The 26,490-nt window shown below is 39.3% G+C and overlaps 1 protein-coding gene and 1 long non-coding RNA gene across 5 annotated transcripts in view; one reads left to right on the forward strand and one right to left on the reverse strand.

Moving 5' to 3' along the window:
• LOC115518069 overlaps window positions 1-18,468 on the reverse strand; it is a 58,412-nt gene extending 39,944 nt beyond the window's left edge. The window contains exons 1-2 of the long non-coding RNA XR_003970165.1: window positions 17,972-18,468; window positions 7,523-7,695 (exon numbers count right to left, since the gene is read on the reverse strand). This is a non-coding gene — a long non-coding RNA (uncharacterized LOC115518069). The remainder of the gene's footprint in view (window positions 1-7,522; window positions 7,696-17,971) is intronic.
• A 303-nt stretch (window positions 18,469-18,771) lies between these two features.
• Window positions 18,772-26,490, forward strand: part of GPBP1 (GC-rich promoter binding protein 1) — a 77,792-nt gene continuing 70,073 nt past the window's right edge. The window contains exons 1-2 of one of the 4 annotated variants that reach the window (XM_030321308.1): window positions 18,772-18,954; window positions 20,197-21,178. The gene's annotated coding sequence lies outside the window, so the exon portion shown is untranslated. The remainder of the gene's footprint in view (window positions 18,955-20,196; window positions 21,179-26,490) is intronic. The other 3 variants (XM_030321298.1, XM_032593169.1, XM_030321318.1) reach the window with 3 other exon arrangements.

Below are 26,490 nucleotides of genomic sequence, written 5' to 3' on the forward strand. Positions count from 1 at the left end.
GACAGAAGGGTAACATCTTAAGACAATCAGAATATTACAACACAATGGTAGTAATTTATGTAAATAAATTTTTTAATTCCATATGAACATGTTTCATAACTTTGCTATTCTAATTAGCAGGACCATTCACATTATATACTGAGAGTGGATTCTCATAAAACAATTTTACTTTTCCTTTGGGTCTACAGGCAGCAGAATTCTTTTTGTAAATTTATTTCTTCACCCAACTTTTAAGTAATAAAGTTATCTCTGCTATATCAGTTGTAGATACAGTAGAATTTCTGCCAGTTTGTTTATTTCTACTGACACAGGTAGACTTCTTAGGTGATTAAAATTTTCCTCCTGGCTCTTTCTACATAGATCCAATGGCATGGAGATTTCACCTGAAGGAAGGGGGTCTCAGACCATGGTTTGAGGCTGCTGAAAGTGAGGCAGGAACCCCACAAATGCAGAGGCTCCCTTCCAGCCCCGCCCAGTGTTTGCTCACAGAGACTGTCCTAATACAGGAAGGACACAGTTTGTGGTTTTTTGCTTTAAAATATGACACCATTTTCCCTTTCCCCAAACTGCATCCCCTAGAGACTAGACTCAGCTGGATTGGGGTTCCTCTGCTCATTGGTAAAAACTCTTTGATTTAGCACTCTATCTTGGGTCTCTTATTTTTTCTCCTTAAAGATGTAGGCTCATACAGAAAGTTGTTTTGGGAAGTGAGAGAGGCAAGGACTTTACATAACTTTCAATTACCTCAGTAAGGTAGAAACTGAGTTTTTCAGGGGAGTGATGGATTGGTTAGAAGACCTGAAGAAAGACTTAAGGGACCATTGCTTAGGGAATTAGGAGAAACTGGTCGCAGGAAAATACACAGATCCATGAGAACTGAAAATGGACACTTGTGAACTTTCAAAAGGGATTTAGTAACGTTCTACAAGAGAGTCCTCAAGTGTAGAGAGATAATCTTCTGAAAACAAAATTCATATAAAGGAATGGTAGAGAACATTCATTTATAACGATGAGTATATAAGTGAAAAGGGAGTGGTAGAGCATCCAAAGTCCAATTAAGATTTCTTTTTAGTTGTGTCCACCCAGGTATGATAGGAAAAGATACGATTCAATAGGCAGAGGGGAAAGATTAGGACATGAGGTCCCTGGGTGGGGAAAAACAGTATTTTGGAACAATGCTGGGAGCTTCTGACCACAGCAAAGCCCCTTAGGCATAAGGTTCCTCTTAAGATTGTAACAGATACCACCTACTACCCCTCAGGCTCCTCTCAGGAATTTGACAAAAGACCTGACTAAAAATAAGTAGTACTCCACTCTAGCCATTTGTCCCAATTTAAGTTTAGAAATTATCAGTTTCAGTAATTGATGAATTTCTGGTTTTCTCAATAGTTGTTCAAATTGTTAATAAAAGTTTGTGTGGTATAAATAAATAAATAAATAAATAAATAAATACTAGACCATAAGACATATGGCCCATCCATAGACCACCCCTCATATAATAGAAAGGAACCAATCAAAAAGGAATGACTAGGCATTTAGAGTTACCTGGCCAATAAGGGTAAGACCTGAGGACATACGACCTGAGAAGAAACAAGGGAGAAGGAGGTGGGGGTGAAATCAAAACCTTATAAAACAAAATCCTTGCCTATTGTCACTGGCATTCACTTTCGAATGCCCCCTCTCTGTAAAGAGAACTTTCATACTATTCTTACTTTCTGATTTTATCTTATACTTGAATAAACTTTTGCCTGCTGCTCATTTTGTGTCCACCTCTTCATTCTTTGAAGCAGTGAGACAACAAACCTTGGGTATTGAGGTAAAAAAATCCTGCAACACAGGGAGGTAAAAAAAAAAAAAAAAGATTTCCCTTTATTAAGTAATCAGATCTAGTGATTTCCTTAAGTCCTTAGCATTTCTAAAAGAAAAATACTGTAAAGAGATTTGTTTTGTCCATGAATTCGGCCCCCCCCCCCTCCGCAGGAAAGACAGGAGGGAGCGGTGGGTGAGAACTGAGGCCTGAGGGAGAAGTGGGGTTGGTGACCTTCACAGACCTGCCCAGTTCATCAACACTGAATATGGCAGGCCTATCCCCTGAGGGTGCCCCAAAATCTGGGAGGGTGCTTTTGATTGTTACAAAGATAGCATTTAGTAAATCCAAATTTTGTCAATCTAACTTCTAAAAGATTGACATTAACCATTTCCTATGCCACTCTAATTAATGTACAGTCAATTTTGTAGAAGTACAACTACTGAGTAAACTGGAAGAAAATCATACTTTCATGAGAAACTTTTTATCAGGAAACATTCCGAACTGTAGGCACTCCAAGGAGCTGTAGAAAATGGAAGACTTTTACGGGCAGAAGGGAGCAGGAACCAGGAAGTTAAACAATAAAGGGGGTTGGTTATTGCAAGGTTACTTACTCTTACAGGATGGCAGGGATCTATCTGACAGATTACCTAACTAGTGCTGATCAGGTGACTCCCCATTCCTTTAAGATTTCATTTCTGGGAGGGTCAAATTTAATCAAGTTAAGTTTGCTTGGTGAGGTGGGACTTAGGATAAGTGATACCATTTTGGGCCTGTGTTCTTATTGTTGTTTTTTCCTGTTTTTTGTTTTGTTTGTTTTTGAGGGGTTTTTTTTGTTGTTGTTTTTTAACAGTACAAACATATGACTATCCCATTATGCATTTCACTGAAACTGGAACTAAGCATTTACACATTGAATTGTGTTTTACTAGAAATTACCGTTTAGGGGGCAACACAAAATATTTGTGATTAACAAAAGGAGAAGGACATAGATAAGTGGAGTTGAGACCCAGTGGCCTAGTATAAGCTTTTTAGTTGGGGATCAATAGACTCCTTTCAGAATATGATGGACACCAGAAAACTTCCCATCCATGCACAACCACCCTGTGCTTTCGTATATGCAAATAGAGTCACTCTTCGGGGGATATTTTGAAGGTGAAGTAACGGAGGAGGATGTGCAAATAGTGTAATAAATAAGCTAGACTTGGTAGGGTGCAAACAGAAAACAACTCTATTCCTGCTCAGTCTTGGGCATTTAAACCCTCTCTCTAGGATGGTTCTTGTCTTTCTTAGGACAAAATCTCAGGCATATTCCATAGTATTTTCACCATCACTTTCAGATCATGTATATTCCAAACTGTCACCAATTCAAATTCTCCCTTCCCTCAAACTTTAATCTTTATAGGTTTTAAACCTTTGGTGGGGAAAGGGGTGTGGTCAGTGTCTTACCTACTACTTTCCTGCCCTGAATTTCATTGCCTTCTCGTTTCATTGTTTCATTCTTTGTTTAATCTGGTACTGATGCCCTCTAGATTGCATGCATTCCAAATGTTGATTCTCTCCCACACAGCTCTTTCCCAGGGATTTAGTAAACCCTTACCACTTTGAGAATTTCTTTTTCTTTTTTTAAGTTTATTTATTTTGAGAGAGTGTGTGCACGTGCTGTCAGTGCAGAGCTGGATGTGGGGCTCCATCTTGCAACTGTGAGATCATGACCTGAGCTGAAATAAAATCAGACTCTCAACTGGCCGAGCCACCAGGATGCCCAACACTTTGAGAATTTCTGACCTTAAGAACTGTATTTGTGGGCTCCCCCTGGTTCCTCTAGCTGACCAGCCTTCCTTAGCTCCTGGTTTTCACAAAGAGTTTCTCCTTGACCAAACTCCAGCCAGGATCCTCTGAGCCTCTGAGCTGGAGAAAGTAGGCTTCAATCTTGATCTATAAAAACTTAAACAAACACTGACAGTTGCTAACATTCCAAAGCTTCATCCCTAGGATGACAATAGCACTTAAAGTGCCTACCAGAGAAAACTCAATGTTGCTAAAAGAACTTACTGTGTGTTCTAGCCAACACTTAAAGATGGAACCCCTGTCTCCCACTCTCTGTGGAAAGGCAGAACTCTTAACTTTGATAAGGGCAAATTAACAAGCTCAAATGTGTTACACACAGGAAACCCACCCCCTTCCCAAACTTTTTGGGAGTTTTCATTTCCCTGATTGTATGGAGCCCCTGCTCTCCCCTCTCCCTTTTCCTTTATCCTCCCTTTAAAATGCCAGTCACTTCTGTACAAATTGAAGTTGAGTTCAGTTCACACAGGACTCTTTCCCCTGTTGCGATACTATATAACTGATTAAAATTTGCCCTTACCATTTTTATCGTGTCTAGCTTTGTCTGTCTTCGATAGTTTCCAGGGGTTTCCAATAATCTACTTCTCTGCTGACATAACCACAACCTTCAAGTGTTCCTCTTGGGTAAGTCCAGCCTGTTTATCTGAGTCCATATATGGCTCATGCATCCTCTATAGCACCAAACTTTGGATGCGGGCCTTTCCCAACACAGCCTGCTTGCTTAGCTCTTTTGTCAGAAAAGCAGGCCATCACAGTCTTGAGACTTTCAGACCAGAGTCAGGTGTCCTGTCTTCCAAACTTCCCTCTTCATTACCTTAGGAATAGACTAAGCATCCTCCTCCTTTTGCCCATTGCCTAGGGTGTTTGGGGTGCTTGGAGAACCTCAGTACAATAATACAGTGGGTGTTTGATATTCATTTTCTTTCCTTCCTAGAATCTAATTCTGACTCATACAAATATAGATGGACTCATCGGTATCTTACTCTTTGTTGCATCCTCAGCATTTACCTGGTGCCTAGGTCACAGTGAGCTTTACATTTATTTGTTTAATGGCTGAATGACCACGCCATTGGAAAGTACACTTTATGTAAGTTAAAGAAAAGAACCACAAAGAAAATGCTGAGTAAGGTTATTTTCCTGTTTTAGTTTTCTTTCTTATCCAATTTTATTTTCTCATTGCAATTCTACTTTCTCTTACTCTTTGAGTCACCAGCATCTTTCCCTCAAAGTGGGAAATTACCTTCCTTCACTACCTATTCATTCTGCACTTCTAAAAGTTTGGGTGAATTCATCCTTCGCAGTAGGAAAGAATACTAACTGTAAGGAGACTTCCCAGAATCTTTCTCAGATTCCCTTTTCATTCTGTTGAAGTGAAAAGAGCTTCTGCCCTGGATGATAGAGGAAAATTGGATAGGATAAATTGTTTCCTCTTCAATTTATTTTCCACAAAAGGGATCCTGCTTTAAACGGAAACTTATTTATAGATAGAATAAGTGGATTTGATTTTTCTTTGGGCTAGCCATAGTGTCGATACAAAGGACAGAAAAACACCAGAAGTGTTACGCTTACCCCATTGGTTGTTTCAGATAGCCAGTTTCTTTACCAGAAACTGAAAATCTGTCACAAATGACTTTGAATACCATGGATGAAAGAAAACATTGCATAGTATCAATCACCTTACAGGACAAAGACCCTGAATTTGTAGGTACTCCTTGGACGGAAAGGGACAGAAACCCAACACAAACTAATAAACAATAAAGGGATTTATTTGCTTACATTTGCTTATATATGAATATATATACGAATACATACACACACACACACACACACACATATATGTTTTGTTTTGTTTACAAAAACAGTCCTCTTTAAACTCCTTCCAAGTTTGAGGATTTACCAGATGGCAATCCCTTACACTCCTTGGTTATCCATTCCAATATTTAATAAATTTTTCCCCTTCAAAATCATCTCCTTATTTCTAGTGAAAATCATTTATGTTTTAATTTATAAACACATTTATTTTGTTGTAATCTTGATAGTGATGTCAAATAGCAGTAACAAACATTGCTTTAATAACATTACGGCTTGGAAAAAGAGAAAATTAGAAAGAAAAAGGAAAGAAAATCAAGGAGGAAAAGACACAAATAAAATACATGCAAAGTAACTCCAAGAGTAAAGAAAATAGTTCTAAGATAACAGTAGCCTTAGTTTTCATGAGTGAGTGCTGGAGATGACTGAAGTTAACAATGGTGCCTGGAGTTAATAGGGGTGCCTGGATGGCTCAGTTGATTAAGTGGTTTACTCTTAATCTCAGCTCAGGTCATGATCTCACGGTTTCATGAGTTCGAGCATTGCTTCAAGGTTTGTGCTGACAGCATGGAGCTTGCTTGGGATTCTCTCTCTTCTTCTCTCTGCCCCACACCCCACCCTGCTTACACTGTCTGTCTCTCTCAAAAATAAATAAATAAACTTAAAAAAAAAACCCACAATGGGATATAGAGCTTATTATGGAAACTTTGCCAAGTTGTATTTCTTTCCCATTGGATTTTGTGGTTTAAGATTTGTACCCCCTACATATCCCAAACTGAACTCATGATTACGTCTTCCACTTAACCTATTTCTCTGCCTCTGTCTCCTAGCTCAAGGAATGCCACCAGCATCAACTCAAGGGTTTAAATTGGAAACTCCATTTAATCTTGGATTTTTTTTCTTGCCCTATCTTCACAAACATTTAAACATAACATTCTATGTATCCACTCTTGAATCTCTTCACATCTCTCCCTCCCCACTCGCTCACACATTTCTCATGAAATCTAGAGTCCAGTGGGTGAGGCATATATCCAAACAATAACCATATAAATAACCGCTTAATTTGTAATTAAATAATTTATCATTTATAATTATGTTCAGTGCTAAGGAGGGATCAGGGTATCAAAGAAGGCTACCTAAGGAAGTGACATTTAGGCTAAGACTTTAAAGCTTGTAAGAACTGGTGGTTGAAAATGGGGGAGCATATGTGTTCCAGCCAGAAGGAACAGTCTGTATGATAACCCTTCTCACAATTGTATGTGTTAGAAACAAAATGGAGGATAATTATGATGTGTAGGAGAAACTGAAAGATGGTTAGGCTGGTCTCAGCCACCATCACCTTTCATTTGGATTACTGCAATAGCCTCTTACCTTCTTTCTCTTCCTGGAGTTTCATTTCCTTAATGTTTTCAGAGGATCACAAGCAGCCTCCTTGTAAAGTATGAATCTTATCATAACTCTCTCTTACTTAAAATATATTAGTCTCTTCTTATCTAGAGGGAGTAAGTTCTAACAACTCCGTGGATGCCTGAAACCACAGATAGTACCACACTTTATGTTTTTTTCCTATACATACATACCTATGATAAAGTTTAATTTTTTTTAAGTTTAATTTATAAATTAGTGACAGTAGATTAACAACAATAAATCATAATAAAATAGAGCACTTATAACAATATACTTAGTCCTTGAACAACAGGATTAGGGGTGCTGACCACGTAGTCAAAAATTCACCTATAACTTTTGACTCCCCCAATATTTAGCTAATAGCTTAGCGTTGACCAGAACCTTACCGAGAAAAGTCAATTAATGTATATTTTGTGTATGTATTACATACTGTATTCTTACAATAAAGCAAGCTAGAGAAAAGAAAGTGTTAAGAGAATCATAAGGAAAAGAAAATACATTTACTGTACTGTACTTATATAAAAAAAAAACACCTCACATATAAGTGGACCTACACAGTTCAAACCAATGTTTTTCAAGGGTCAACTGTATATATAAAAAAAGTTATTTGAAAGTGATCTCTCTCAAAATATCTTATTGTACTGTACTTACCCTTCTTGTGGTGATGTGAGATGATAAAATGCCTCTGTGAGGAGATGAAATGAGGTGAAGGACACAGGCATTGTGACGTGGAGTTAGACTACTACTGACCTTCTGATGATACATCAGAGGATCCTCTACTTCCGGATCCTGGTTTACTGTAACTGAAACCTTGGAAAGCAGAACTGCAGATAAAGGGGGACAAAATGTAAAATGACTCTCCAAACCCTTCAGAATAAACATGTGATCTTCCTAGCAGAGGGTCAAAGCCCTTTTATTATGGTCTCTGTGTTGTTTTCTAGCCCTCTCTCATGGTTCCCAGCACCCTGTATGGTGGCAGTCGCTTCTCTTTGCATCTTTGTAAATGCCGTGTTCTGGCTTATTTTCATCCTTTTCTCCTGAAATTCTGTTTGACTCATCAGACTTAGTTTTTTCTTTTTCTTTTTCTTTTAAAGTACTCTCCACACCCAATGTGGGGCTCAAACTCATGATCCTAAGACCCTGATACCAAAGATCATATGCACTACTGACTAAGCCAACTAGGCACCCCCATCAGACTCAGTTTTTAAGGCTTCTTCTTGGAAAGACATGTCATAGCACTCTATGCATGCCTCTAACAGCACTTGGCACAGTCTTAAAAGTTCATTCACTCAACAAATAACATTGAGTGGTTACTATTACTAGGCCCTGCTCTAGACACTGGAGGAACAGGCAGCAAACAAAATAGATATTATGTCAGCTTCATCTCTCAGGCTGTAAGAATCTGGAGGACAGATGGTGTGTGTGTGTGTGTGTGTGTGTATTTTAAGTTTATTTATTTATTTTTGGTGGGTGAGAGGGGCAGAGAGACAGGGAGAGAGGGAATCCCTAGTGGGCAGGGCACCCGACTTAGGGCATGAACTCACAAACTGTGAGATCATGACCTGACCCAAAATAGAGTTGGATGATTAACAGACTGAGCCTCCAAGGCACCCCGGACAGATTGTGTCCTAATCATTCCTATACCCTCAATAAATAGCATAGCAACAGCACCTAGTATAATAAATCTGATCTGACCTGCGCTAGGATTCAAGCCCAGGCCTTTAAAGTTCAGGATGTTTCCAGTACTATCTGGAATCATGATTAATCTGAGTCTATTAAAGTAAAAATAGTAGCAGTATTAAGAAAATGGCAGCATGGATCACAACTAACTGGGACCTGGTTCATCATAAATACTAGTAAATGATGTTATTTTGCCAAATCTTCCTTAAAACTACCATCGTTGGCTTAATGACTTACCCACTGGCATTTATCATAATTTTTCTACCACTTACTTCTTTTTCCTTTCCAAACTCACTCTAAATTCAGAAACATTACTATATGGTTTATAGGAGGAAAAAGTAGATGCAATTTAAATGTCTTTCCAGAAGACACTGGTTAAATAAGATAAGGTGAATTCTTTCAATGGATTATTACATAATTCTTAAAAATAATAAGTATCAAGTATACTGACATGGAAAGATGTCCATATATTATTAAGTTGAAAAACTAATTACAGAATAGTATATATAAATCAATTTTATTAAATATATGTTTCTATGTATAGAAAAAATCTACAAGGATGGGGCGCCTGGTTAGTTCAGTCAGTTAAGCATCTGACTTCAGCTCAGGTCATACTCTCGCGGTTTGTGAGTTCAAACCCTGCGTGGAGCTCTGTGCGGACAGCGCCAAGCCTGGAGCCTGCTTTGAGTTCTGTGTGTGCCTTTCTCTCTGTCCCTCCCCCACTCACAATCTCTATCAAAAATGAATAAACATTTAAAAAATTTTTAAAAAAAGAAAAAATCGGGGTGCCTGGGTGGCGCAGTCGGTTAAGCGTCCGACTTCAGCCAGGTCACGATCTCGCGGTCCGTGAGTTCGAGCCCCGCGTCAGGCTCTGGGCTGATGGCTCGGAGCCTGGAGCCTGTTTCCGATTCTGTGTTTCCCTCTCTCTCTGCCCCTCCCCCGTTCATGCTCTGTCTCTCTCTGTCCCAAAAATAAATAAACGTTGAAAAAAAAAAATAATAAAAAAAGAAAAAATCTAGAAGGATCACAACAAACTTCACAAAAGTTTCACTCTAGAAGTATAATTGGACTTTACTTCTAATTTATATACTTTTGTAGTATTCAAATATTTTTAAGTGTATATTATTTTCATAATTAAAAGGAAGAAAAAGGTTAAAGTATAATCAAATATGCTCTCATGATATAAACCATTATTTCATTTATTAATATTATTAAAAAAATTTTTTTAACGTTTAGTTTTTTGCGAGAGATGGGGGGAGAGAGAGAGAGAGACAGACAGAGTGTGAGCAGGGGAGGGGCAGAGAAAGAGAGGGAGACAGAATTCTAAGTAGGTTCCAGGCTCTGAGCTGTCAACACAGAGCCCAACTCGGGGCTCAAACTCACGGACCACGAGATCATGACCTGAATTGAAGTAGCATGCTTAACCTACTGAGCCACCTCTGCTGCCCTATTACTTTTAATATTTATTTATTTTTGAGAGACAGAACATGAGCCGGGGAGGGGCAGGAGAGGGGACAGTGGATCCAAAGTGGGCTCCGCGCTGACAGCAGTGAGCCTGATGTGGAGCTCATATCCATGAACCATGAGATTACAACCTGCGCTGAAGTCAGATGCTCAATGCTCAACTGACTGAGCCACCTAGGAGCCCCACCACTTTAATTCCTATGAATTTTAATAAAAGCCAGTTAGTGTGAACACAGTTTCTAGCCTCAGTAAAGTTGGAGTGATCTATAATCTCTACTCCTAAAACTTAAAGGCTTCTTAAAGTATCAAAACTAGAAATTTTCAGGTTTTTCTTCCATCTCTGATATCGTTTGATTGGCTTTTGTGTCATTTAGCTTCTGTCTATATCTCTATATGCCAATTAGGTAATTAGACTTAGTGTTATGGGAGGCATTAATGCATTTAAGTAGAATGGTTTGGAAGGGCTGCCACTCAGTTGCACTTGGGAAGCTACTGACTGATTCAATAAAGTTTCTGATGTATGTGATGCATTTCCTTTCATAAAATGGGTGTTCAGAGTCAAAAGTGGAGGATGCCATCTAAAAATGAACTTGGAAACCTCAGAGAATAAATATGAAGGAAATCTGGCCATGGAGAATATTCCAAAGCAGTGTCCCACATGTTTATTGTACCTAGAATAAAAAGGTAGCAAAGTAAACCAGTCTGGATTCAGCTTCTCCTCAGATTACACAATTCATGACAAGGTGAGGCAACAGGGGCAATTACACCTCCAGGGTTTCTTGTACTCCATTCCGGAAATGATAAAGGATACAACATATTGAAATCGACCACAAATCTTTTTTAAAAACTGTAAAATGTGTTTTTTTACCTCATCTACAACCATTTACATGCTTATATTCCTGCTGTAGGTGTAAAACTGTTAAAGCTGTGTAAGAGAAGGCTGTGTTTTGGAAGTCACATATTGAGAGAGAACATTTTAAAACTTTTGCTGGTAATTTGTGCTCATGCTAATGGTGTTCCTCCACACCTCCTGGTACAGAGTGGGGAGCACAGAAGTGGACATGCCAATAAGGGAAACTGGGCCACCCATAACTGAAGCCTGGAGGAATATTTGTCAACGTACGTATCTGCTTTGTTTAAGAAGTAACTGTTGGGCTCCCTGTTTTTATATTATTTTTGTTTTATTTAATTTTATATTTATTATTATATTTTATAAATAACATGTTATTTATGTAATATATATTATGTATTTTTATAAATAATATATTATATATTATTATATATATTATTTATTTTATTATTTATTATTTTATATGACTTATTTTATTTTATATTATTTTGTTTGTATTTTTGTCTCCCTGTTTTTATATTATTTTTGTTTCCTTTCCCTTATGTTCATTTGTTTTGACTCTTAGAGTCCTCATATGATATAAAAACAGGGACAGGGACAAAACATAAGAGACTCTTAAATATGGAGAACAAACAGAGGGTTACTGGACGGGTTGTGGGAGGGGGTATGGGCTAAATGGGTAAGGGGCATTAAGGAATCTACTCCTGAAATCATTGTTGCACTATATGCTAACTAATTTCGATGTAAATTAAAAAAAAAAATTAAAAAAAAAAAAGAAGTAAGTGTCGGGGCACCTGGGTGGCTCAGTTGGTTAAGCTTCTGACTTCAGTCCAGGTCATGACCTCTGGTACTTGAGTTCAAGCCCTGCATCAGGCTCTGTGCTAACAGCTCAGAGCCTGGAGCCTGCTTCCGATTCTGTGTCTCTCTCTCTGCCCCTCCCCTGATCACGCTCTGTCTCTGTCTCTGTCTCTGTCTCTCTCTCTCAAAAATAAGTAAAACAGGGGCACCTGGGTGGCTCAGTCAGTTGAGCGTCCGACTTCGGCTCAGATCATGATCTCGTGGTCTGTGAGTTCGAGCCCCGCATCCGGCTCTGTCCTGACAGCTCAGAGCCTGGAGCCTATTTCGGATTCTGTGTCTCCTTCTCTCTCTGCCCCTCCCCCGCTCATGCTGTCTCTCTCTCTCTGTGTCAAAAATAAATAAACATAAAAAAAAATTTTTTTAAATAAGTAAAACATTAAGAAAAATCAAAGAAGTGTCAATTTTCTCATCAAAAGGGAGAAAATCTTGATAATTTAAATTTATAATCACAGAGGAAACCTTAATAGAATCAGGACTATTTTCTGATGGTAAGAAGGTCAGAAAAGTTGATCAAAAATATAATCATCCTTATTGTGTTAAAAATAAAGAGATCATACAACTAGCATAAACTGTTTTAAATTAGGAAATCAAATCTTACATTAGTCTTTAAAATGGAATATAGACAAAATGAAGACTTTTTAAACTATGGGGAATTTTAGAACATACAAAATTAAAAATGGACACAAAACCATATATATGGGGTGCCGGGGTGCCTCAGTTGGTTAAGTTTATGGCTCTTGATATTGACTCAGGTCGTGATCTCATGGTGGTGAGATGGAACCCCGTGCTTTAGGCTCTTTGCAGAGCATGGAGCCTGCTTGGGATATTTTCTCTCTCTGTCTCTCGTTCTCTCTCTGCTTTGCCCCTCCCCTGCTCATGCTTTCTCTCAAACAAATAAATAAACAAAGACCATGCAACTCTTGATCTTAGGGTCATGAGCTCAAGCCCCATGCTGGATATAGAGATTACATAAATAAATAAATAAATAAATAAATAAATAAATAAATAAAATTAAGAAAATTATTTTTAAAATGTTTTTATTTTCATTAACCAGTCTTTCCTCCAACCAGGTAGTATTTATGGAGTACTTACCCTGTGCCCAGTTTTGTTTTGTACCAGGTTTTGGGGACACAACAGGGAACAAAACAGGTATGGGCTCTTGCCTTACGAAATCCAGTAAGGAGAGGGACCCATTAAATGGATCAGTACAAAATTGTGAAACATGCTAGGCAGAAAGAGTAGCATGCAAATGTATTTTTTTTTTATGATACCAAAGAGAAAACCTTTGTGAGTTTCCCATTTTTTCCAAGTTAGGTGGTTGAGCCTCAACTCAGACTGTCAATCACCAGAGTGTAATAGCAGGACCATAATCTGTAGTCAACAGAGAACAAGCGAGGACCTCTGCACCTAGGCAGTGACCTCAAACAGGTCAGGCTGTGTGGGTGCATGGGAACAGGAGATGAGTGGGGTATGGATGCTTCAGTCATCTGTCTGCCAGTTATATTTATTGAGGACCTTCTATGGATTGAGCATTGTTTTAGGGACAGGTAATGAATGGAATAAGGGTCTCACCATCTAGAAAGAGGGACACACAGGAGAATAAATAGTGATACAAGTGAGTGTAAATCCATATGAGAGTCCAGAGAAGGAAGTTCTGAGCTTTACCTGATTGTGGTTTACTTGAGAGTTATTTGAACAAGGTTTCCAGGTATTAGAAATAAGAATTTGCAAAGCAGAGAGTGGGGAGGAGAAAGGCAATCTAGTTAAAGGGAATAATATTTGCATAGAATGTTCAAGAACAAGGGAAATTCTGAGAACTGCAGTTAGTATGAGGCTAAAACAAAGACTAAGGTAGGGAGGTGGTACATTGAACAAATACTGGAGACTTTACATCGCGGCTGAAACTTTGCTAATTGCTATGAATAAAGAAGGAAAAGATATAATTTCTGCTTTCAAGGATATTTTGAATTCAGTGGTAGAAATAAGTAAGAAAATTGGCAATAAGAATCTAGGGTAATAAGTGTAGGAAAAATGCTAAGGAAGTTCCTGCATACCCTTTAAGGCTCAAGGTAGAAGTAGGAATGGATAGATAATTAATCAAAGGGGTACGCATAGGATTGTACAATGGGAACACAGAAAAGGAACTTTGGATATAATTTTGAATGATTCAAGGTTTCCTACACAAATATTTCATTATATTCTTCAATTGTTGCAGATCACTGCATAATTAAATTTTATGTATTTATTTTTTTATTTATTTAAAAAATTTTTTTATTTATTATTTTTGAGAGAGAAAGAGACAGACAGACAGAGAGCAAGCAGGGAAGGGGCAGAGAGAGAGGGAGACACAGAATCAGAAGCAGGCTCCAGGTTCTGAGCACTCAGGACAGAGCCCAATGCAGGGCTCGAACACACAGACCACGAAATCATGACCTGAGCTGTAGTTGGCCACCCAACCAAACTACTGAGCCACCCAGGTGCCCCAAATTTTTTAAAAATAAACTTTATTTTAGAGAGTGAGAGAGAGAGAGAGTGAGCTGGGAAGAGGGGCAGAGGGAGAGAAAGAATTTTAAGCAGGTTCCACACTCAGCCCAATCAGGGTTCCATCCCACTACCCTGGGATCTTGACCCGAGCCAAAATCAAGAGTCAGACACTCAACTAAATAAGCCACCCTGGTGCCCCAGGTAATTAAGTTTTAAACATTAAATTACTATAAAATAGTATATTCAAATAGCACAGCAATGAATAAAATAAAGAATCCTGATTTAGTGAACATTAAAGAATTATTTTTTAGGCATCATGATGATGATGAAGCTACACTTTTATCTCTTAACAAAACATATTGAACATCTCTGACAGTGTATTATAGGTCTACCTTATTTTTTTTTAAGAGCTGTATTCTGTTACATCAAAGTGCTTTACTTTTGGTTTTAAGAGACAGCAAGAGAATCTTTTTTTTTTTTTTAATATTTATTCATTTTTGAGAGACAGAGAATGAGTGGGGGAGGGGCAGGGAGAGGGAGACACAGAATCCCAAGCAGGCTCCAGGCTCTGAGCTGTCAGCACAGAGCCCAACGTGGGGCTCGAACCCATGAACTGTAAGATCATGACCTGATCTGAAGTCAGATGCTTAACCAACTAAGCCACCCAGGTACCCCAATGAGAGAGAGAATCTTAACCAGGCTCCATGCCTGATGTGGGGCTTGATCTCACGAGTGACCAGGAGATCATGACCTGAGCTGAAATCACGAATTGGATACTTAACCAACTGAGCTACCCAGAAACCCTTTTACCTTAGTTTTTTCACCAGTATTCTGTCGGCAGATATTAGGTTTCTTAGTTTTCTCTGTTACAAATAAGTTGGAAATGTTTATATATCACTGTATATTTGGGCTAACATTAATTTGGAGGCAAGTTATTTAATCTCTTTGTGGCTGATATCTATAACATCATTGAGAGAATTATCAAACTAATTTAATTAAACTCTCTTGCACAGAGCTAAAGAAATGTTCTCCTGAACTACTATGTTATATTTATTAATTAATTATGTGATAAATCCTTTTAGTTTTCAGTAAATGAATAAAATAAAATAATGGAAAAACATGCTGGTTGGAGACAGGTTCTTGTATTTAATTGTTCAATTTGCTTTTTAAAAACTGATTAGAAAAGTAACATAACCTCTTATCAAGTCTAAATAATAAAATAAAGATCCTCTATTATTCTGCCACCTAGAACTAAGCACAGTCAACATTTTTGTAATATTCAGTCAGATTTTCTCATTTGGTACATACTTCGTTTTGCCAAAAATGGGACATTAGTTTTATAATCTACCTTTTTTCTTTCTTTCTTCTTTCTTTCTTTCTTTCTTTCTTTCTTTCTTTCTTTCCTTTCTTCGTATTACTACCTTTTATTTTTGTTATTGGTATGCTGTGAATAAAAACGTTTTTTGGATGGTAGGCTGTGAAATTTATTTCATATGACCATTAAAAAATGTTTATTTATTTTGGTGGGGGGGGAGGGCAGAGTGAGAGAGAGAGAATCCCAAGCAGGGTCCACCCTCAACTCTGAGCCCCAGTCCAACTCGGGGCTTGATCTTATGACCATGAGATCATGACCTGAGCTGATATCAAGAGTCAGATGCCTAAGTTACTGAGCCACCCAAGCGGCCCCCTCTCCCCCACCCCCTTTTCCTTCCACAAAAAAGCACATCATCATGTTTGTTTGTTTATTTTTAAGTAATCTCTATACCCAATGTGGGGTTTGAACTCATCCAAAGATCAAGAGTTGCATCCTCTACTGACTGAGCCATTCAGGTGGCCCTACACCATCCTTTTTAATGGCTTTGTATTCTATACATGGTTGTCCATAATTTATTTACTCAGTCTCTTTATTTATAGGAACTTAGGTCGTTTCCAATTTTTTTTGTAGTTATAAGCAATTTATCACAGAGTATCTTTATAAATTGTTGCAAACCTTTCCCATTATTTTATTAAAATTGATTCTAAGATGTAGAAAAGCTGGGCAAAGTGTATCTTTAAAAAATTTTTTTTAAATGTTTATTTATTTTTGAGAGAAAGAGAGCTGGGGAGCGGCAGAGAGAGAGGCAGACATAGAATCCAAAGCCTGGATGTGAGGCTGGAACCCATGAACCTTGAGATCATGACCAGAGCCAAAGTCAGAAGCTTAACTGACTGAGCCACCCAGGCACCCCAGCGCAAAGTGTATCTCAAAGATTTTTTTTTTTAAATGAAAGCCAAACTATCTTCCAGAAATGCTGTATAGATTTTGATTCTTGATATGTTTAATGCAATTATGGTTATCTATTCCTTATATCCTCATCTAGGTTTTATTCTTTTAATGTCATTGCCAATCTAATAGGTGAAAAGTAGTATCTCATTGTTAGCTTTATTTTCATTTTAATGATTTCTAGTGAGGTAGAGTATCTTTCCTTTAAAAATTTTTTTTCTTAACACTTATTTATTTTTGAGAGAGAGAGACAGAGGGAGAGACACAGAGTGCAGGTGGGGGAGATGCAAAGAGAGGGGGAGACACAGAATCCTAAATAGGCTCCAGGCTCTGAGCTGTCAGTACAGACCCAGACACGGCGCTCAATCCCATGAACCGTGACATCATGACCTGAGCCAAAGTCAGACGCTTAACCGACTGAACCCCCCAGGCGTCCCAGAACATATTTTCTTATAATTTCTGACACACACATTACCAACTTGTTTTTGTCCTTTGACTTTCTAAGAGTTAGTATAGTTATCTTTCATGATTTGTAAAAGCTCTTGATAGGTAAATATAATATTATCAGATATTAAGGTAGTGACTATGTATGTACAATTAAATATTAAGCAGTTTGTCATAGATTACAATTGTTTCTCCATTTTATTTTTCAACTTTATGTCTTTTGCCCTAGGACAGGCAATTTGTGGGTGTTCTATTATCAATTTTTTCTGTTGTTTTTACTTATACTGAAGCGGTGTAGTGTAAAGAATATGGATTAAGACTTTAGCAAATTTTAGAGGTACAGCCAAGCTGGTGGCGCTCAGCTTCCATGTACCGCAAGCTTAAACGTCACTTAACCTGAACCAGTTTTCCTCAACTGCAAAACGTGGCAAATAACACCCATTTCATAAGCTGGTATAAAGACAAAGTGCCTGGCACAGATAAGATATACAGCATGTGTTAATTGTCTTTTCTTTGCTCTCGTTAAGGTATTAATTGCCCAAAGTGTCTATTTCCCCGATGCAAACTAAACTAGAAGGTTGGGAGGTGAAATTTTTGTTGAATTTACATTCAAACATTCTTTCAGGGAGCTTTTAGAAGCCGTCCATTAAACTACAAATCCCATAATGCATATAAAAGGACTATAAAGTTACTGTGTATGAAGGCTTTGTGGCTTGGGGGAGTGCGGAGAGACAAGGACTTAATTACTGGAATTTCTCTGGTTGAAACACCTCCCTTAACATTTTCCCTTAAACACATGTAATTACTTTCATTCCTCTTAGAAAGCTAACTTCACAGGTTTCAAAGTAAGCCTCCTGTTACAAAGGGGGAAAGTATCGCAATTAGATAACTGTGAATACCATTAAATTCATTAAAAAAAAATTGTGTGGGGTGTGCCGGCCAGAGACAGTGTTGAAATAATTCTCACCTCATGTAGATTTAGCAGAAGGAAAAATGATTAGCACGATTACATCTAGTAGCCATTTTTACCCTTTAAGAATCTGAGCTTAGTACCCACCGAGTTAGTCCCCTTTCTTCAGCCACTGGACTCCGGTACAAATTGTTTATGTCTGACACACTCATATTTGCATTCGATGATGGATCCATTGCTTCAGGGCGCCCAATTAGCCCTGTGCCTGCACCACCAGCGTTCCGCCCGCGCAGGGCTGTGTACAGGCAAGCATGTGATCTCCCTTCCGCCCAGGCCCGAGCGCGGTACCAGGCGAGGGGCGCGCGCCGCGGCTCCTCCGAGCGTCCAGCCGGGAAGACGCCGTTGCGCGCGCCACTACAGCTCGTGCGGCCGCTTCCCTGCTCAGCCTTCTCCCCTCACCCGCTCGGTGGCCCCACCATCACAGCCTCCGGGTCGGCCCCGGGTGGGGGAGGGGCGGGAGGAGGGGCTCCTCTGGGAGCGGCGGGGAATTCCCCCTTCCACCGAACGTTCCCCGATTGTTCACCGTCCTCACGTCAGCAGCAGGGGGTAATCCCCGACTCCAGCTGCTCTTGACGTCACTGCGCGGAGCCACCGCCCCCCACGCGCCCTACCTCCGGGGCTTCCTCGACGCCCCCGCCCCCAGACGTAGCCACGCCCCATTCCCCTCCCCCAGCCGCCCCACTTAGAGGGCGGAGCTTCTTCGGCCCGGGCGTGAGCGGTTGCTTGGGCCAGAAGGTTCTCTGGTGGAGGCGCTCCTCCTGCTGCCCCCGCCCAGTAGTTCGTTCGCAGCGCTTCTTCCACACCCTTTCTCCCTCCTCCTTCTCCTCGCCCCGCCTTTTCCCTCCCTTCTCTTCAACCCGTCTAGTTTCCTTCCCCGCCTCGCCACCTTCCCACGATCTCGCGAGACTTGACCCAGAACATTGCGGATCGGGTCGGCGCCATTTGGGACTGAGACTGGTTGTGGGGGAGGGAAAAAGCGGCAAAAGGGGATTATTCAAGTACCGAAAACCTCTCCCGGGATCGAACGCAGCGGCACCCCCAGGCCAGGGGCACCTCTGGTGTGGCAGAAGGTAACACCGTCTTCCGTGCTCCGTGCTGGAGTCTGGGGGAGGAAGGGGGCGCCCGTGTCGGCGTTGGGGTTTGAGGGGTCGGGAGCGGCGTTGGCGGCGCGAGGTGTGAGGCTGCCCTCGGACGCGGTGTGGGGGGTGGAGGAGAGCAAGGAGGGAGACGGAAAGACGGCGCCGAGAGGCCTCTGTATATTTACTTGGCCCCTGTGAGGCGGGGGTGGTGGTTGTGGCGAGGGGGTGGGTGGTTGAGGCTTGGTGGCTGGGGGGATGTTTGGCGGAGGCTCAGAACGGGTCCGACGCCCTCCGTGCTCGGTCTTCCTTCCTCCGGCCTCTCGCACACGCCCGCCTCCTTTGGCACTACTGCTCCTCTTAGCTGAGGGAGGTCGAGGCCGAGTTGTGGCCTTCGGTTGTTTTCTTCAGTAGCGCGCCCGCTTTCCGCCTCTCCCGGGTCTGTGGCACTAGCTATGTACTGAGTCCAGTGCTACCATGTCCCCCCGAGTCCTGTGGGGCCTGAAGGGACCTATTCTGTTTTTGGAGAGAACCACTCTTAACGTGATTTACGAGAAGGGTTGGGTACCTACCACCCCCTCAGTGTTGGGAGAAACCTGTTTTCTTAATTCAAGGAAATGGGACCGACACGTTTCTCCCACAGTTGCCCTCAGAAGCCAGGGAAGTCTCACCCTCAGGCGAGTTTAGGAATGTTCATATCCCGTTTCTCACCCACCTACTTTCTACCCTTAATGGGGAAATGTGTCTTTCTTTTAGACATTCTAATTTGGAGGGCGCGTCTTTCCTTTTACATTCCTTATTCTCTTAAGTTGTATTTACTAATGCCCCATGGCACCACACCTGCCTGTTCGTTTTTCTTCGGTAGCGTGAATTGAAAATATGAAGATCTTTTATAAGATTGTGTGGCAGTTTCATAGTTTTAATTTTTACTCCCAAGTGTGGGGAAGGTTTGTTTATATAATCCCCCTGTATTATATCCGCACCCCCTTCCCTTTGAAATCACTCCTTGTGTTCTGTAACATCATCTCCCACCTTTTTCTCTCTTATTCTAAAGTCTTTTTAATACATTAAAGTGTTTTTTGGGCGCTTGCTTGGGCAGAGCCTTTTTTAGATCCAGTAAAATTGGATAGAGGTGAATTTCTCTCTAGAAGTAGGCTTCTTCAAGATGGGGGTTAATTTTTTGCTCAAAATTAAAATTCAGTGTGTAATTTTTTTTTTTTTTTGTAACTTTTACAGGTGATTGAATTACCCATTTGTGAAGATCATCTTCTAGGGTTTTGTGTTAAAAGGCCCGGATATTTGAAGTGCCATTTTGGGATTACAGTATCTTTGGATAATTTTGCCCCAGAAGTTTATTAAAAGTGGCAAGATCATCTCTGAAGTGAATTTATAGTAGTGAACAGTTCTGCAAGCTACTTAAAGAGACCCAGTCATTTCTTCAGTATTTTGGTTCAAACGGGATTATATAACTGGTTAAATTATTTCAGCTGGTGGTATTTTTTTTTTGCCCCTTCCCCCCACCCCCACCCTTCTCCTGTAGTTAGTGTTCTTCAGCCAAACTGTAAGATATGTTTGATTTGTGTACTAAGTAGTTTCGGCAGTTTCAAATTACTGTTTAAGTACTGCTGAAGTTTCATGGCATTTTATTTTACCTTCATTAAAGTTTTAGGAATTTTTGACCTCAGCTATTTTCATGTCACAAGGGACAGCTTTTCTAAATGAAGACGTTGAAGAATACAGAGTTTTTTTTCCTTTTATCTTTTATTTACGTGGAAATTTAAGATGTTGCAGTTTTCCAGCAGCATGGTAGTATTGAGATAGCTATGTGTCTCTCTTTGTGTTGATGTTTAGGAATGTTCTTCAGATGTGAAATTTTCTTTTTGTTTTTGCTTTTTGGCTCATAAATTGGATATTTCATCTGGAGTGGATAAGTACAACAGTGACAAGTACATGGAATAATAAAGAAGACTTTAAAATCTTAAATCCAAGGAACTTGGCTAATTCTGGAGATAGCCGTATGAAAACTTTAAGACAGAAGTATGGGTAGCTGACTTGAAGTAACTCTATGTCAAATAGTCATAGGTTAAGTATCTTCAAAGAACTTGGATATTATTTCAGAGGATACAAAATAAAAAAAACAAACTGGAAAACATAAAGATTACAGAGAAAACCCAACACCTTCCTGTGCAGTCCTGTTGGAATTTGTAAGTATTAAATGGTGAGCAAATCAAGAGTTCATTTGTAAATTAATGCGTCAAGTTTATCCTATGTTGGAAGACTTTCTGTTTCTTGGAATAATACTGCTTGGCTTAGTTTCCTGGACAGTCTGTAAAGTACTGTTAAGTAAATTGAAATGAAGAAAGAGGTTAAGATTTAAGAATATTTCAGATCAAACAGTCCACATTTTCCATTTTTGTGCTCCGAAAGTAAAAAAAAAAAAAAAAAAACAAAAATCCTTATGATCAGTATTCATCTTAATTTTTATGGATTCATAGATTGTTAAAAAGGCGGGAAAAAATGTTTCATGAGTCTTTCCAGCCAGTTTATTTTTTTAATTTTTTTTAAATCTTTATTTATTTTGAGAGAGAGAGAGAGAGAGATGAGAGAGAGAGAGAATCTGAAGCAGGTTCCAGGCTCTGAGCTGTCACCACAGAGCCCGACTTGGGGCTCAAACCAGTGAACCATGAGATCATGACCTGAGCTGAAGTCGGATGCTTAACCACTGAGCCACCCAGGCACCCCCAGTTTACTTTCTTAGTGTGAGTTTAGACTGCTTTCTAAGGAAATTTTGTGTTACAGTTTAGTTAGGTAGTTTAAATTATAACATAGGGCTTGGTTTTTAAACCTGATATTTCATAATCGTTCTTAATTCTTTTAATAACTGATTTCTTTTTTGGAAGTTTATGCTGGCTTATGTTTATAAACAAAGCTTTTTTAAAAAATTGGAAATATTGCTGTAATAGAGATCTTCTGACAATGAGAATTCTGATTTAATAATTGTTATATTTTTCAGAATTGAATATAGTACTTTGTTACCGTATAATTTCTCAGTCTATTCTAGGCATAGGAATGTCTTTAAAAATTTATTAAAATACATTTTTTAGATAGTTACTACTAGTAAATATAATAAAACTAGAGTTTATTCATTTAATTACTTTCTGAGATAAAAGATTTAATTTTGAACATTTTGCCAAGATGGCCTTACAACTTGTCAGTACTTCAGTTATTTCAAAACTTTTTGCTTTGCTCTTGAATCCTTTTATCTCACTTAGAGCAGAAGAGGTAGTAGAGTCCAAAAGAATGGAAGTATCCAAATATAGCATTTATTTCTGATCTAAAATTGAGATTAGAGTTCATTAATTTTGTTAAAATAGACTGGGTTAGTTGTGTTTCTACGTCAGTGCTATGTAGTACTTTTAATTGAGCTTCCACCTTGATTTATGTAAAAAAAGTGGCAAGACCATTCTCCACACCTTTTCACTTCAGATTGCCTGCTATTTTATTCATTTCTGAATTTAATGACTTTTCAGTAATTTGTCTAAGAATATATATCTTAAATGGGATTAAAAAGTTGAACTGCGGGGCGCCTGGATGGCTCATGGGTTAAGTGGCTGACTTCGGCACAGGTTGAGATCTCATAGTTCTGGGGTTCAGGCCCCCATTGGGCTCTGTGCTGACAGCTCAGAGCCTGGAGCCTGCTTCGGATTCTGTACCTCTCTCTCTGTCTCCCTCTCAAAATTACATAAACATTAAAAAAAAAATGTTGACTGGAAGGGCACTTGGGATGCTCAGTCGGTTAGCACCTCACTCTTGATTTTGGCTCAGGTCATGATCTTCGGGTTTGTGGGATTGAGCCCCAGGGTGGTTCTGTGCTGACAGCACAGAGCCTGCTTGGGATTCTCTTCTGTCTCTCTGCCCCTCTCCTGCTTGCACGCGGGCTTTCTCTCTTTCAAAATAAAATAAACCTTAAAAAAAAAGCTGAACTGGTAATTATTTTTTTTTTCGTGGAAAAGAACAACATTATTTGTGATTATCTTCCTTTAAATTATTCCTATGGATGTTAACCTGAAAGCCTTGGTGTCAGGGTAAAACTAACTCCAGAGTCAGGGTTTTTAACAATTAACTTTAATCTTTGAATGGTCTGACGTTGGTGAACTTTGCTTACAGCAGTTGTTCAAGGACATATTTACTTACTTGAACGTCTTGATAAATATTTTATTATATTCTTGGCATTGAGTAGATAGCAATACTAATTGGAACAATTGCTGGGCTGCTCCCCCTACCCTCTTAGTACCATGTTTTGAGCCTCTTTTTCTCCCCTACTCTATTGTTTTTTTTTTTTTTTTTTTAATTTGTGCCTAGGACTATAGACATAAGAAATAATCTAGTAATACTTATAGATGATGATAGTGTCACATATTCTGTATAATAAACATATTTACCTAGTATATCTTAACCTTAGACTAATTCTGTGAAGAAAGTGCTGTTACAGTGGTATAGATAAAGAAAATTAAGATTTAGAAAGACTGAAACTTGGAGAAAGTTACTTGGTTAGGACCAAAGTTACGTAGGAGTCTGGGCCCAATCTCTCAGGTCTGACTGGAGGGCTCCACACTTTCAGTCACCGTGCTACACTATAAATGCTAATTTGAGCATTATCCATGATATTTTTGTTTCTTATACTGCTTCTCTTTGGTTAATATTGACTACTAGTGGCATTTGGAATTAAGCTAAAAGGTAGAAGAGGAAAATATTGTTCGTATTGCTGTTTGTTAATAACTGGTAAAATTTTGGTTAGCCAAAAATTAAAATGTGGTTTCAGGTTTTGTTCATGTCTTACACACCCATAGCCTCTTTGTACAGGTATGAAGCTAAATTCATTTTAGCTTTGTTGTACTTTTTCTCTGGTTTTGAACTGAGATTAGTCCATGAATTTTTGTGCTTAAAGTTCCTGACGCTTGAGAATTGATGAAGGGGAGAATAGTAGGGAAATAAAAGGAATGGAAAATAATAGGAAAGAACAAGAGTGAGCAGAAGAAAGAAAAAATGAAATTTAGAGAGTTACAGAGGAATAAAGATGGGAACCTCTAGTCTGAAAGTGAAATTAGCAATTGAGGATAGAACCTAAACTCCAGGCCAGGGGCCCCTGGGTGACTTAGTTGGTTGAGGGTTCCACTCTTGATTTCTCCTCAGGTTATGATCCCAGGGTGGGTCATGGGATTGAGCCCTGTGTTGGGCTCAGTGCTGAGTGTTGGAGTGGGCTTGGGATTCTCTCTCTGTCCCCTTCTGCCGCTCTCCCTCACGCTCTCTTTAAAAGAAAAAACAAAACCAGTAACATAAACCCAAGCAGGATCATCTAATTGTCTTTGACCTAACCACCTTTTCTGTTTAATTTTTTACAAAAACGTTAAGGTAACCATTTAGATCCAGGTAAGGGTAGTGATGTAGAAAAAGAGAAATGGCTGGGAGTTAAAAGAGATTTTTGTTTAGGGATTGGAAAATTTAGAAAAGAGCCTATGTGACCTTGTATATTTACCTAATCTCTTTGGTGTTAGTGTTTTCATAAAACTGATGACAATAATATATGAAGGCTTTTTGTTAATGGAGAAGCATAATCTATAAAGTTTTATTCTAATTCCAATATTTTAAGATTCTGAGTGTTACATGTCAATCAGTATTTGTCATAGTCTGAAGTTATTTCTTCTTTCAAGTTTATTTGTTTATTTTGAGAGAGGGAGAGAGTGCAGCAGGGGAGGGCCAAGAGAGAGCGGGAGAGAATCCCAAGCCAGTTCCATACGTAGAGGGTCTCTCTCTATCCTACAACCCAGGAGCTGAGCTGACATCAAGAGTTGGGTGCTTAACCCACTGAGCCACTCAGGTGCCCCTGCAGTTTCATTTTTTATCCTAGATTGGCCTTTGAATAAGAAGGTAACCGTAGTATCTCATCTCTTGCCTTTTAGTTCCATTTCTCTTTTTCCCGTAGTCCTCTCCGTGGCCAAAAAGTCTACCTAAAGTAGGGCTCTTGTTTTGTTATCTCACTAGCCTTTAAGGTGATGGATTTGACATATTTAAGGAGAGCAGGTTGGAAAGAGATTTGTTCACTGTCCCCTTCTCCCCTTTTATAAATGTTTTATATATCAGGATTCCTAAAATTTTTTTGGGGGGGCAGCTACATAAGTGGGTGTGGGAGACTGTGGTTTGAGAACTGTCTAAAAATTGATTATTTTGGGGGTGCTTAAATATTTTTTCTCAGGAGCGGGTCCATTGCTTTGAGCAGGACTCTCATTAGAAATGGAATGTTAGAATTACTGATAAACCTTTTGTGGTTTGATTTTCAGTTTTACCTGCTTGCTTTTCTCCTTTTTGTTAGCTGCTACACCCAGCAGAATAGTTAGAGGCTTTTGCTCTATGTCTTTTCAAGTAATTACTAGTTTCTGCATCTTTTTATACAAGGTATCCCATTCTTTTTCTTGTTCTTGAGTCATCTTTGTGTTCACAGCTTTGGTGAGTGTAGTGTTTTGGTGTTTTATTTTCTGCCCTTTAATTCAGTTTACAGATTATATTTTTTGAAAACCGTATTTAAAAGTGTTTTTCAGGGGCGCTTGGGTGGCTCGGTCGGTAATCATCCGACTTTGGCTCAGGGTCCGTGAGTTCGAGCCTCGCGTTGGGCTCTGGTGCTGAACGCTCAGAGCCTGGAGCCTGTTTCAGATTCTGTGTCTCCCTCTCTCTCTGCCCCTCCCCTGTTCATGCTCTGTCTCTCTCTGTCTCAAAAATAAATAAACGTTAAAAAAAAAAATTAAAAAAAAATAAAAGTTTTTTTCAGGCTTATTTTTTAGCAAGAAAGTTTTAAAATTGTAGTTAAATACGTTGTGTTTCCTTTGAAACTCAGAACTTGCAAATACCCTTTAAGAAATTCTTAAACTGAAAATTGTCAGAAAGTTATCTATACATATACATATTAGTAAAAGAAATTAGTTGGTTTTTCAGTGAAGGTAAATATTTTAAATGAAGGAGCTTTAAAAAATAAAAATTGTTACTATCTCACATGATTTCTGTGGGTGAGAATTTGGCAACAGTTGAGCTGAGTGATTCTGACTGCCTCTAGCTCCGAATCTAAAATCTACATCAATATGGTAACCAGGCTGCAGTTATTTGAAGGCTTGACTGGGGCTCAGTGATCTTCTTCCCAAGATGGTGTACTCATTGGCCTGGGCAGGTTGATGCTGGCTCTTACCTGGAGGACTCAGTTCCTTACCGTACATGGATCTCCATGGAGCTCTTTTGAGTGTCTTCTACGGTTTCTTTTATTTTCTTTTTTCTTTTTTTTTTTTTTTAAGTAATCTCTAGGGGTGCCTGGGTGGCTCAGTCGGTTGGAACATCCAACTTCGGCTCAGGTCATGATCTCGCGGTCTGTGAGTTCAATTCCCGTGTCGGGCTCTGTGCTGACAGCTCAGAGCCTGCAGCCTGCTTCAGATTCTTTGTCTCGCTCCTCTCTATGACCTTCCCCACTCATGCTCTGTCTCAAAAATG

The sequence above is a fragment of the Lynx canadensis genome, chromosome A1, assembly GCF_007474595.2.
Source record: "Lynx canadensis isolate LIC74 chromosome A1, mLynCan4.pri.v2, whole genome shotgun sequence".
In the NCBI taxonomy this organism is placed as follows: Eukaryota; Metazoa; Chordata; class Mammalia; order Carnivora; family Felidae; genus Lynx; species Lynx canadensis.